We start from the raw sequence: 13,511 nt of genomic DNA, 5'->3' as shown, positions 1-13,511 counted from the left end.
TTCGATGGCAAAAGATGGGGCCACAAAGAGCAAGATGGGGAAGCTGAGCTTGAAAAATACGGCCTAAAGACAAAGAGCACGCCAGATTGTCATCTCTAACTTTGACTCAGTGTCCATTAATCAACCATCTGGTCTCCCTGCCTCCCTGCCCCCACTCTACCCCCAACTTCTATCAGGATTTTAAACTCTGCCTGTGAGAGCAGATGGCGTCTAACCCTATTTTGTTGGGTAAAAATCGAGAACACCAATGTTTCTGAGGTCATTTCTACTCAGGATCAGTAGGAAAATGGAGTAAATTCTGAAACCAGTCTTGAAAGCAAGAGATTTAAAACATTGAACTATTATGAAAAAGGCTTAAAAAAAATCTCACTGATGGAATTGCTCTGCTGTTTCTGAGGTTTAAAAAAATGTAATACAAATGACTGATCAGTGCAGAAACCCATTATTCAACAGACTGTGTAGGTCTGGAATTCCGTGCTCTAAGACCACACATGTGATCTTGGCCACTTGACATCGCAAGGTCTGGCTTGCAGCACTAACTCCAAGCTCTCTGGCCCTGACTCCATCTTGTCTTGAAGCATGTTGATAAAAAGTTACTCTTGGACTGAGTCATCTGAGGCAGACTCTGTCCAGCAGTCAAGAGCAGAGTGGACTGACTTGTGTAGCCTGGAAATCTTTCAACCCAGGGTGTTTGAAAAAAAGAGTAGTTATGCTGCGGTCACCAGGAGGTTTTCTCTTTGTGTCTTGGCTGCTCCACTCTTTCTTTTAAGTTAGTGAAATTTTAAAATTGAAGCTAAAATAAGACTCGGAAGCTGCAGCAGCATCTAAGAGTCTTAGAAAGTAGAGAACTGAACTTTCTTTTTTATTTTTAATATTTTTATTGGATATTTTCGTATTTATAATTCGGATGTTATCCCCTTTCCACCAATTTCATTCCCCCTCCCCCTCCTATTGCTTCCATGAAGGTACTCCCTCTCCATCCCCCCCATACCTCAGCACCTTGTCATTCCTCTACACTGAGAAAATGAGCTTTTGCTGGACAAAGGCCTCTCCTTTCACTGATGTTAGAATATGCTATCTTCTGCTGCATATGCACCTGGAGCCATGGGTCTCTCCATGCGAACTCATTGGTTGGAGTTTTAGTCTCTGTGAGCTGTGGTGGGTTTGGTTAGTTGATCATTTTGTTCTTCGCATCGGGTTGCAGACCTTTCAGCTCCTTCAGTCCTTTCTCTAGTTCCTTCATTGGGGTCCCTGTGTTCAGCCCAATGGTATGGGTATTCTCCTCTGTATCAGTATGGCACTGGTAGAGCCTCTGAAGAGCCAACCATATCAGATTCCCACCAGGAAGCACTACTTGGCATCAGCAATAGTGCATGGGTTTAGTGGCTGCATATGGGATGGATCCCCAGGTGAGGCAGTCTCTCTGGACGATATTTTCTACAATCTCTGCTCCTCTATTTGTCCCTGTATTTCTTCCCATGCGTGTTTTGGAGAATTGAACTTTCAGCTGTGAACTAAACAGTCACCAAAGTGAATATGTTCTTCATTTTTGATTAAAAAAATACTTTGATCTGGTCATGAAGTTCAAGAAAGAGATTATAGAGAATGTATTAAATCGAAGCTGTCATCATACACTGACATAGGCGCACAGAATTTCTGATAAACCTTCTCCCCAACACACTCCTTCAGTACTGGGGATTGGACTTGTATTCTACTGTGTGCTAAATGATCATCATACCTTGAATTTTATCCCGAGAACTCTTGTATCTTTTTTATTATTTTGGGACAGTGTCTCACTAAGTTTCTCAAGCTGACCATGAACTTGTAACCTCCCTGAGTTAGCGTCTTCGTGGTTGGGAGGCTGGAGCCACGCCACCAAACCCAGCTAAGGAAGCTGTGCTATGTAGCTGATTACTCACTGCTCTTCTGGATCCAAGGAACCTTTCTTTTCCCCAAACTGTCCATATGATCACCTGTTTTGAAACATCCCCAGAGGTTGTGAGTGTTTTATGTCCCCTTTTCTCGGAGTCAGTTGTTGGTGACAGGCTTAATATGAAAGGACAGGCGAACAGGGAAGCCATTGAGTACTGACCTTATTTCTCTGGGTTCTCTGTGTGAGTGGTATGTGCTTTGATCTGTCTCAGCTTTGCAGACCAGTCATGGACAGTCTGGGTTGGCACTGAAATGATTGAGGAAGAGTGAGATGATCCAGGGAGTAAGGATTAAAGAAAGAACAAGGACAGAGAAAGAGAAATGAGAGCATTGACAAGCAGGAGTGGGGAGGGAAGGCTGATCCCAGTGACACTGAACTGGGAACACTGGACAATATTTTGGCATACATAATAGACACATGTACACCATAAAATATTTTAGGCTTTCCTGTGTGAGAAAACATCACAAACCATATTTAGATCATTTATCCCTGGTCACTTATCAATCCAGCCACTAATTCACTCATCTGTCAATATGATAAACATTTATGGAGTTGCCTATTATGTTTGAGGTGGGAAAGACAGAAGTATATCATTACACCAATACTTCCCAAGTCGTTTGTGATAGTTTTTCATGAATACTACCACTATTGCGCACATTCTGAAGAGGGGAAATGTGAACCACTAAGAGGTCAATGGCTTGCCTAAAGCTACAGAACAGAACAGTGTACAGCCTGGTGATTAGAGACAGACTGAAAATTTCAAATGTGTTGCCTCTGGCTAGTGAGTAACTAAAGTTTAATTTGTCTAACACAATTTTTAAAAAACATTTTCTTCTGAGAAACTCAGCAACAGGCATATGCCCAGTGTAAAGCCTACAATGCCTGCCCTTTCCTAGGCTTGTTCCCTGCAGTGTGAAACTAAACACATTTAATGCTAATTACCCATTGGATCATTTTTCAAGCTTATTATCATCAGATGATGCCCTTGGTGTAAAAGAGACATATTTTCCCCTCGTTAGATAGGTTCTTCCAAGTCAATACAACAACAATGGCACTAACAACCGAGCATCCTTACTAAGTGTCAGCCCTCTGGTCTGTCTTCCTTTCTCTTAGAATAAAAGTCAGTTAAGAACCTACCACAGATGAGAACTTCTGCAATCCAAGATGACATATAAAGACATAGAACCATGTATCAAAAACTAATCATGTTAAGAATCCACTGAAACAGAAATGACCATGTCAAAGTAGAATTCACGAAAAGCTGCAATATGCCAGAGTGAGGAAGGATGGGGAAATAGCTATGTGCTGCAATGACCGCTAACCTCAGTCTACAGTTCCTCACGGGGTAGAGATTTCGGATCCTCTGGCCCTGGCTGATAATCTGCTCTGGGTTTCCGGAAGGTGGTCACCTGGTCTTACTAATTAATTATGGTAGAGGCTGGTCTGTGCTGCTGCTCAGTGGAATAAAAGCATTTCACTTGATGGTCACTTCAGAGCGATCCAACCTGACAGACCGTCTCCACAAACTGCTGCATGTTGTAGATTAGGTAATTCATAGCCATTGTCTTCAGACCCTCGCATTTTTTAGTTTTCATGTTTCATATTTTCACAGTTATGTTTTTCTGCTCATTTTGGGAGCAGTTCTCCACAGTTTTGGAAGTTCCCTCTGAAGATGATTCAGGCCCCAATAGTGACCTTGAGACCACATTACACATGTTATACCAGGAACAGAAAGACATTATCAGGTCTCCAGACAGTTTTTCAAGTCATTACTGAGTTTTGGAATGACTTCACCATGAAGCCAAAGGTGCTTACACTTTACTTTGGAAATGTGGAATTTACATTACTAATAAGAGGGACATGAATCACTTTCATGGAATCTATGACTTTGGAGATTGTTACTGGTCAAGGTTTATTTGGTATTTTCACTGACATGACACTCGTGTGTTTGGTTCTATCCTCCATATGTAGATCTTAAATTTCACACAATATTGCAAATGTACACTATAGACACATATAATACATAAAATATCCCATAGAACATTAATGCACAAGGTATCCATAATATAGTTACACACTGGAGCCAGGTTATGACTAACTGGGAGCTCATTGGCTTAGGCGTGTTTGGTGAGGGTGTACAGCACAGCAATGCAACAGGCTTACAGGATAATCAAAGCCTACACACAGTTGTCAGTGTGTCCTGGAGACAGTGGGACTGTCACACTAACCAGGTTACTACCACACAAGTATCACTCAATATCAGGATTGAGCTGTGGGAACTGAGATCTTCCCCAGACCACCTCAACACAACTGTACTAACCACAGCTTAGATGAGAAGTAAAGTGTGTGGTCTCCATAGAAACCCTTCTGCAGGCTGGACAGCAAAGGGCTAGGACACTGGGAAGACTTTAGAGCTGCAGGTCCTCTGGATTCCCCAGAGGGTATCTGCACTCTTCTTCAGGAGGGGCCTCTTCCTCAGGAGTCAGTGTCACCTTCACAACATCTGAGATTCCCTTTTGTCTCAGGATACACAGGACAGAGGAAGACATCATCATCGATTCCATAGAGACCCTTGATCATGGTGGAAATGGGATGCGCCTGCCTAAGGTACCTTATTATGCTCTCGGCCAAGTCTGCCACAGAGAGGACAGTGGCCTAGGATGTGAACCTTTCAGCTTGATTACCTCATATGCAGTCAACCCCCTGCTTGTGAACGTCCTTCCACCGCCCGTTATCTGCATCAATACCCAGTCCTCGGTTCAGAGACTCCAGGGAGACATGGCTGGCAACGTTCACACCCCTCCACACAGGCACACTGGAGTCACTATGCTATCCCAGCACCCACTTGTGACAGCTCAGTGGGTAAACTCCCAGTCTTTCTCCCATCAAGTAACAGAAACGAGCTGAGTCCAGATCGAAACCACTTCCAATAACTTGGCTTTTGGGAAAGCCACTGATTTTCAAGTTACAAGCAGCTTTCAGTGTGGACTGTACTTCACAATGTTGGGAATAATGAACTTGGAGATGTTCACGTTTCGCTGGACCTCACTGAGTCGGCTCTCTCCCTCTTGTTGATGGCCCCTGCTGTGACAATGACCAGCTTGGAGTCTGCAGTCACACATAATCTTTGCTGGAGACAATTTTTGGTGTTTTGAGGAAAAGGCTCTGCCAAGTCCTTCATTAAGACACTGAAGGCACAAGCCATGCCAACAGCACCAACCCCAGCAACTGCAATCTTGTTTTGAGACCCGTACTGCACTAGGGGGGTGACGGGCGAGCAGCAGTGTGGCCTGGGCTCAGTGACAGTGGGTCCAGCACCTCTTTATTTTATTATATAATGGCAAAGTCTTCTTGGCCTACAACGTCCTCTTTTAGGAATGTGTATCTAACAAGCGGCTGGCGTAGTGTAGTTCTGTTGGTCTCTTGGGTTTTTCCAGCTCACAGAACTGGCTTTATGCCCATGGATTAACCACTCCATGTATTCTCTTAACACCCTGGGCAACCTTACTGTTGTTCCTAAAGCTGACTTCTGGGCAAAATTCATGCCCATGTACTTAAGACTATAGAACGTTGGTGAGAAAATGGTCAGTGGTCAGTGCAGAAATGTATTAGTGGTCATAGACTAGAAGCTTTAATGTTTAAATGCCTAAAGGAATCCACGGACGTCGTGATTGCCTGTTCAACTGTGCAGATTTGGGCTGGAGAAGAGAAATGCTAGTTCAGTCATTTTGCCTGTGTTTGGTCACGCTGGGAGTTGAACCAAGAGTGTTGCACATGCTAGACAAACACTTCCACAAACCTGTGCGCCAGCTCCCCAGTGTAGTCTTTAGACCTGTCAATATATGATAATTTTTACAGAAAATGAAGCTAGCATAGGATGTTTCCACACTGATCTAAATAATAGACTTAAATTATAGCAACAACAAGTGGCAAAAATACTGATATTGTCCCGGGAACTCCATGGAAGTTCCCCATTCAGTGACATTCTCCGTCACAAGCAATAGCACTTCTAACATTCAGTGCACATTCTACTGGGTTTATTTTTGAAAAATGATTGTCAGTGAGTGGGAAGGACAGGCCTTGGTCTTTATCCATATTTCAAACAGATACTGTTCTCATGGTCAACCGAGAATTACTCAGCTCCTTTCCTGGGTGTAAGACAGGAATTGCAGCCATTATAATGGAGACAACAGGCTTAGACTTGGGGAAAGGAGGCTAGATGCATCATTGAAACAGACTGCTTAGCAGGGTGTCTTCTGGCCACAAAGGCCCTGAAAAGTGCACACTTCCTGATTGTCACCTCTTTGTCAGCAAGAGGTGACCTGTGGTAGTTCACACCTGCTATCTGATCTACCACTTGCCTTTCTGAGGCGCAGAAAGAAGCCTCAAGTTCAAGGGCAACAAGACTCTCAAAGATTCCAGGGGAGGGAGTTGTGGGGGGGGGGAGACATGGCAGGAAGATGGCCACCTGTCTACTGTTGTGTTTTTGTTAAAAATTCTGTGTCTATCCTCTTTGTCATTCTGATTTTGTTTCTGGAAGCTTACTTCCCATTATATAATTCTACAGTACTCTTGCTTCTCCTCCATTAGATGTGTGATCTGAACCAAGATTCTGAGATGAAGTCGGATCTGGAAAAAGAAATGGAAGCGGGGCTTCCATTAAAGACACATTCATCTGGGGTCGGAGCCGTAGAACGACCTTTGGAAAGGGAAATGTTTCTTAATATTTTTGCAGGTTTGTTTTGTTCCTTTTAAATGTGCTTTCTCGGTAGACTCTTGAGATGCTAACTTTGACTGCCGAAGCTGGTAGAAAGGTTCCATCATTAATTGTCAGATGAGGAAAGGCAGCCCGCATCACCAGGTGCATGGTGGGAGGTGAGCTGTGGCCTGCTGGGCAGGCAGACAGGATTGCAGGAGACAAGGGCGCTTTCCCTCCTGGGTCTTCAAACACAAGCTTTCCTTAAGTGGTGTGTACCTTTATTCCCAGCTCACTAGAGCATCACTTCATTCTGCTGGAGCGGGATAAGGTGTCCAGGCTGGTTAGCAGCCTCCTCCCACGTTTTCTGCACAGTTTTCTACGGCTTCCTCCAACCCCAGTAGAATCCTGAGACCGGGGTTGGGGCTGCCTGCTTCTCTCTCTTGTCTAGTCATCTTTTCTTTTCTTCATACCTTCTAATTTGTCTCCCCTTGATATGAGTTTTTCTTTTATAATTTTATTTACATAGATTTTTAGTTTAATGAAATGTTAAAAATTATAAGTTTATCGTTTGTATGATCAGATTGTTTTCCCAGGCCTGTTAATATTAGTAATTAAAAAAAAAAAGAAACAAGACAACTATCTCTTCCCCTCCCCTTCCTATTTCTGAACATCTGTTCACTTTTTAAAGGATTTGCCATCACATTTGAGAGCAGCATACCGTTTGCTTTTTCAGCCTTAGGTGTTCTTGATTTCCCATTGTAAAGAAGGCAAGGCTTTGGTTTTCTTTTCTCTGTCTCGTCCCCGCCCACTTACATTTCTACATGTACTATGTGTACATAATCATTCCATGTATGTGCCGCTTATAACTGGGCGATTGGGAAACACAACTTTCTGCATTTTATCTCACCACACAGTTGACTTAACGTGATCATTTCCTTAATTTGGGGTTTCCGTAGTTGTCTGTGTCACTGTCCTTCTCTAGAATTTTTTTTTCTATTTTTCTAGAATAGAGTTTCTCCATTCTCGAGAATTCTTGAGCTAAGCTTTTCAGTGTTGGTCTTCTCAAGACTACCCTTCCACTGTGCTTTCTTCCCATCCCTCTTCCTCATTCATTTCAACATGTGAATGTCTTTTGTTTTAGTGAGGTTTCAGGAACACAAAATGTCATTTAACCTACTGTTCTTAGCCACCAGGGTTTGTTCCATCTCTAAAAATAATGTTGCCGTGAACAAGAGTGGGCCTGTGTGATGTTCAGTGTTAGAAGTGATCCGGAAGCTGTTCCTGGTGTAAATCTTGCATGTTTGATCTATTTATTTTAATACATCTCCAGCAAATGACAGCAAGGTATCTTGCTCAATCCATGTTGGTATGACATACCAGTTGCCTATTGGAATCACTGTTAAGTATTCTAAGACTGCCTGGACATGGGTTTAAGCCAATAGAAAGTCTTCATTATCTGGCTGGTGACTACATTGGGTTTTCAGGATCCCAGTATAGCTCTGAGCCTTTCTCGTGAGCTTTTAAGCATAAAAATCATATTTTTGGTTGACATACTTTAGTTAACAAGGAGGGTTGGTCAGACATGAAGGTGCAGAGCCTAAAAGGCAAAGCTAGTACATCTAGACTCTCCCATCACTATATGGACTTTGACGCATTAGGCCCTTGTGTTGGTGTTGGCAGTGGTGCTGTCTACCTAGTGAGCTCTTCAGCCTGAAAGGGACGTAAATCATGGAGTCAGCTGTGCTAAGGTCTGGGGTCCTACTGAGGTCTGGGTTCTGTTACAGGAGAAAGTTAAATGTACTGATAAATGGGTAGCTTTAGTCTAGATTCATGTAAAAAAGCAACAAATCACAGCTTTGAAGAAGAAATTCGGACAGAGAGCTGTCCTCAGAGAGTCTCAAGGTCTCAGAGCAGATGGAATTTTTACAGGATTTGAGAATAGTTTCATAAGAGCAAACAGATATGCAATTTTGGCTTTTAGACTGTGTAGACTAACTTTAAAAATGAGTAGCCAAGCATTTGGACCTATACATACAATCCCAGTACAGGTAACACCCATCTCAAAAAAAAAATGTGTTTTTCAAAAGGGTTTTAGGTTGTTGACTCTTCGGGAAATAATCAAAGTGGTTCTTTTTGGTTTTGTTTTGTTTTTGTTCTGCCAGTGCAGTGAAGTAGGACTTTATTAATTGGTCATAGTTGCAGACAAAATGGTATCTGGAGATTAAATTACCACTAGATTTATTGTTAAAGTCATTTGATTATTAAATCTTGATGCAACTCCTAACTGAATCATCAAATTATTACAAAAAAAAAGCAAAAAAAAAAAAAAAGAAAAAAAAAAAAAAAAAAAAAAAAAGAACATTGGAGCAAAACTAAGACCAAAATATTTGAGTGTAATAAAAAGTAAGTAAAAAGCATTAATTATACAGAAGACAAGGAGGAAAAGATAAAATAATAACAACTGTTGATGTGTGTGTTCCTTCCAGCTGGAAGAGAATTAATAACAGTCTTTGGAAGAGAGAGAAGGAGATTTAAAGTTTCAAACATTTGGTTACAATAATGTTACAGGACAGTGAGCTCACTATATTTTTAAAAATTAAGACTGTTCACACACACACACACACACACACACACACACACACACACACACACACTGTATATGTAAGCCCAAAGGCAGAGTTAGAGAATAGTAAGGTTGGATCGTTAAGCCTCCCTGGCTCAGTCTGTGGCACTTGGGCACACCAGGTCCTTCAGGACACTAGAAACAGTGTTTTGACTCTCATAACTCTGTCTGTGATGGGTGGATGCGAAGAAGGAAAAAGGATAACAGCTCCTCCTGGATGTGTGCCAGCTGCTCCTGAGATATATCTGTGATGTACGCAGTTATGGGCAGGAACCTGAAGCAATGTGCTGAGGGAACTCTCACAAGGCCCTACCCTAGAGGAAGGGCTACATGCAATAATGGCTGCTGAAAAAGGAAGAAATCCATCTTCTTCAGGGACGAGACCTTGTGTCATCCACAAATACACACACACACACACACACACACACACACAAGCAACACTAAATGGACTCATTGGAGTGTGTGTGTATGTGTGTGTGTGTGTGTGTGTGTGTGTGTGTGTGTGTGTGTGTGTGTAAACGTACCCGAAACACTGATCTGAAACCAGGGTTTGGTTATATTACACAGAACAAAGAACCGTGTATGCGGCTGGTGTTGGGAGGCACAGAGACAAGCACATGTAGGTGAGAGACTAAGAGAAAATACATTGTCCTCTGTGGTGACGAAGTCTCTGTCATTAGTTAGTATATGTCATGCTACCTGGACACCCTTGTGTATGTTGCACAGTGTGGCTGAGTGTGGTTTTTTTCTGCAAAGTAGTCTTTAAAACCACATGGTCAATCTATAGCAACCCATCCCCCCAAAAAAAGGTCTTAGGTGATTTCTCTGCACATTCAAATTTGAAGAGCTTGGTTTAGGTTCTAATTTTTATTATTTCAGAGGTTTGGAAAAGGGTGGAGAGTCAAACCCTGGCCTTTTCACAGGCTGGCAAGAGAAACCCTAGTTAAAGATATGTTTCCTGCTGTGTTGATACTGCATTGAAGTCATTGTCTAAGTGCTAAGCTGTCTACAGATATGAAGACTGGAAAGTCATAGGAACACAGGGTGCCACATGCCATCATTTGGTGGAAGATTAGCAGTAGGCACCCGAATACTTTCTATTATCTTAGCCAAGCCATGACAGATATTGGCAGAAGTAAAAATAAGAATGATTTAGTTATGGTCGGTTAGCTCAAGTTCACAGCAGTGTGCTGATCTTTCTGAAAAGATGTCATGTTTTCAAGAGTCCATATATCCCATCTACTGATCCTATGCTGAAAACAATGTGCTCTGCATAGCCTTACGGTCTCACAGAAGTATGTGGGGTCAAAATGGAGAAGCCATACCTGTGTGCAAGGTTCCAGGATTCTCAAGGCTCCAAGTGTACCTTCTGTTTTTAACCCTTTCTGCTCTTGTGATTTCCACAGAGTAAGGTTTTTGTTTTTTTATTTTCCCTGCATTGGCCAATCAATAACGTTGGTTTAGAAACTGATATCCTAAGTTAATACCTCCCCAAGAGATCAAATGAGGTGGGCAGGCCCAGTTCCCAGGCCACCAAAAGGGAATACCAGAAATTAGAGATAACAGTTAGAAACCAAACAACCCCCCCCCCCCCGCTTCGGCATTAATTGTCTACCGACGTGCAAGCCGAATTGTAGCCTTTCTGAGAAGGAAGCCATTACCTCGTCAGTTCTATAGGATGTGATCAAAATGCTACTCGGGGGCACAATCATAACTCCAAATGCTTACATTACCACATGAAAAGAAAAGAAGAGAAATGCAAATGTTATATATTGATTACTAGAAATTTTTATAAAGAAGGTTTGGAAAAGGGAATTTTAGCAAAAGAAAAAGTGAAAAAAAAAAAAAAAAAACCAAGTAAACATTTGATGCTAAAAAATACACACAATTGATAACTCTAAGATTCGAGTTCTCATAACTATAAACAAAGACACGGGACTGGGGAGGTGGCTCAGTGGTGGAGCAGCTGCTTAGCACAGTCAGGGTCCTGGGTTCAAGTCCCTGGCACCAAAAGAAGCAAACACATAAAAAGACCAGTAGACTAGAGAAATTCCTGACAGTTTAGGATTATAGAGTAAGATTTCTAGGAGGCAGGGAGACAGTTTTGAGCCCTTGTTACCTCTGCAGAGGAGTCTAGTTTAGTTCCCAGAACCCAAATCGTGTGGGTCACACCCTCCAGGAACTGCACCTCCACAGGTCTGATGTTCTTCTCTAGACTCCCCAGGAACCACACATATGTGCACACACCTGTACACAGACACATGTGGATACATAGTGCAAAAATGGCATACATTTATGCATGTAATAAATAGAAATTGGAGTCTTTTAAAGAGGTTTTTGTAACTACTGATCCACAGTGATAGATCAGAGACTTACTTTCACACCAAAAAGAGATAATAGTTTGTTTGTTTGTTTGTTTTTTTAAATAAGAGAATTCGTAATCTCGGCAGGGAGTAAAAATTAATTTTATCTGTGAAGAAATAATGTGACATATGTATCAAAATTCTATTATTATACAGATAAAAAACTCATAAAGAGGGAGTTTACTGTTGCAATTATCTGAAGCATCAAAGAGTGAAAACATTCGCACCTGGTCCACAATACAGGAGTACTGAGGAAATTATGGTATATTGACTGGGTATAATGCCATTGAATAATCATTGAAAAGTCATAGAATAATTCAATTCACACCTTGGAAAGGCAGGTTTGAAAACATCAGTCGGGGACTTTGGTAGATTAAATGACCTAGTTAAATATGTCAAGCCTTGGGTGGATGAGGCATTCGGCATGTGTTAGCTTTCCCTCACACATGGGATCAGTTCGAAGGCTGGGCATGCATGATGTGGCTGCTCCTAGCCTGGTGTGCTGACGTCACCTTCCCCTGAGGGAACTGAAGGAGCTGCACTTCACCAGTTCAAGCCAGAGTACTGCTTTTGCATACGTGGGCATTTTAAATCAGGAAGCAATGAGTTGAAGTGTGGTTTCTGGTGTGGTCAGGAAATGATGACACAATGGTGTGTGTGTGTGTGTGTGTGTGTGTGTGTGTGTGTGTGTGTGTGTATGTGACCTACTTCTCGGGCACTATTGCCAACTCTCAGGAAAAGGCAGCTGTGGAAATCCAGAGTGCATCCAGATTCTGACAAATGTGTTTAAGTTCATCTGGACATTACCCTGCCTTGATCCTGGTCAGCTTTCTATGCCTAGCTTGTCCACAGGCCACAGCAAATGCTCACAAGAGAAGGCTGAGCATCCTGCTGGGTTGTAGGTATTCATTAGAAGAAAAACTTCCTCCACAAGCCTCATGTGATTTAAGTAGATGTCTGCAGCTGTTACAGCTGATTTGCATGCTCTGTTGTGGATCGCTGGAGTTGTTACTGGACACGGAGTGGGTTTGAGTGCTTTGTTACGATTGTTAGAGTTGTTATTGGGCACGTCTTACTCAGAGAAAGAGCCACACAGAACTACTCAGATATGAGCCGAGAGCTCCGTGTGTCTACTGTCACGGGTGTAGATTCCTGTTGTCTGTCCACTACAGGTGTCAGTGGGAAGTTCTGTCAAGTCTCCAGACGGCCTTACTTCAGCGGCTCCTCTTCCTTCCTAAAACCATAGTGTGGGGGGAACAACCTGCCTAGATTCTGTTTCTCTTACAATTGTGATTTTAAAGTTACCATAAGACTCTGCAGGAGTCAGGCTTTCAGATGTAGGATCCATTATGGTGCCAGTGGGTAGCATTTTGTTTGCTTCCCTTTCTTTTGATATTTGTGATAACCCAAGGTACTACTGAGACTCTACCTGAATCTTCTGGTGTATAGCTATAGAAAATCTACTGCCATTCAAAATCAATATTAGACAAGACATAAGGGATCTCAGGAGGCTTTCTTTCTCCCTTACCTTTTTCTCTTGGTGATATATGTATTTATAAACTTATTTCCTTTCTGGAAATTGGAAATTCTGTGGTATTAACCCATTAAATTAGATTCTCAGGAATCTTGTCTGTGAACTTATAATTCAGGCTACAAAGTCAGTGAGGGAATTCTGACCCTTTGATGGAATCCCAGCTTTGTGATGAGACAAGAGGTATACAGATGTATACATGGTTCTTGCTCACCTATAACTCAACACACTAACGATTGAAGTGTTAGCATATTAAACACATACGGAACAAGTTTCCTTCTAAATACAAATGGCTTGTTAAAACACAAAAACTTAGGGCAAATGTTTTTGGTTTGGAAAAACCCAAACACCGGGAGAAAAAT

General features: G+C 42.1%; 1 pseudogene across 1 annotated transcript in view; it reads right to left on the bottom strand.

Moving 5' to 3' along the window:
• Positions 1–4,322: 4,322 nt before the first annotated feature.
• The window catches only part of LOC308430460 (L-lactate dehydrogenase A chain-like), a 34,297-nt pseudogene continuing 25,108 nt past the window's right edge, over positions 4,323–13,511 (bottom strand). Inside the window, exon 2 of the transcript in view lies at positions 4,323–5,191. The product of the transcript in view is annotated as an L-lactate dehydrogenase A chain-like (transcript). The remainder of the gene's footprint in view (positions 5,192–13,511) is intronic.

This window comes from Micromys minutus (assembly GCF_963924665.1).
Source record: "Micromys minutus genome assembly, chromosome: 15".
Classification (NCBI taxonomy): Eukaryota; Metazoa; Chordata; class Mammalia; order Rodentia; family Muridae; genus Micromys; species Micromys minutus.
Note: the sequence above shows the minus strand (reverse complement) of the source record. Positions and strands in the feature narration are given on the sequence as shown.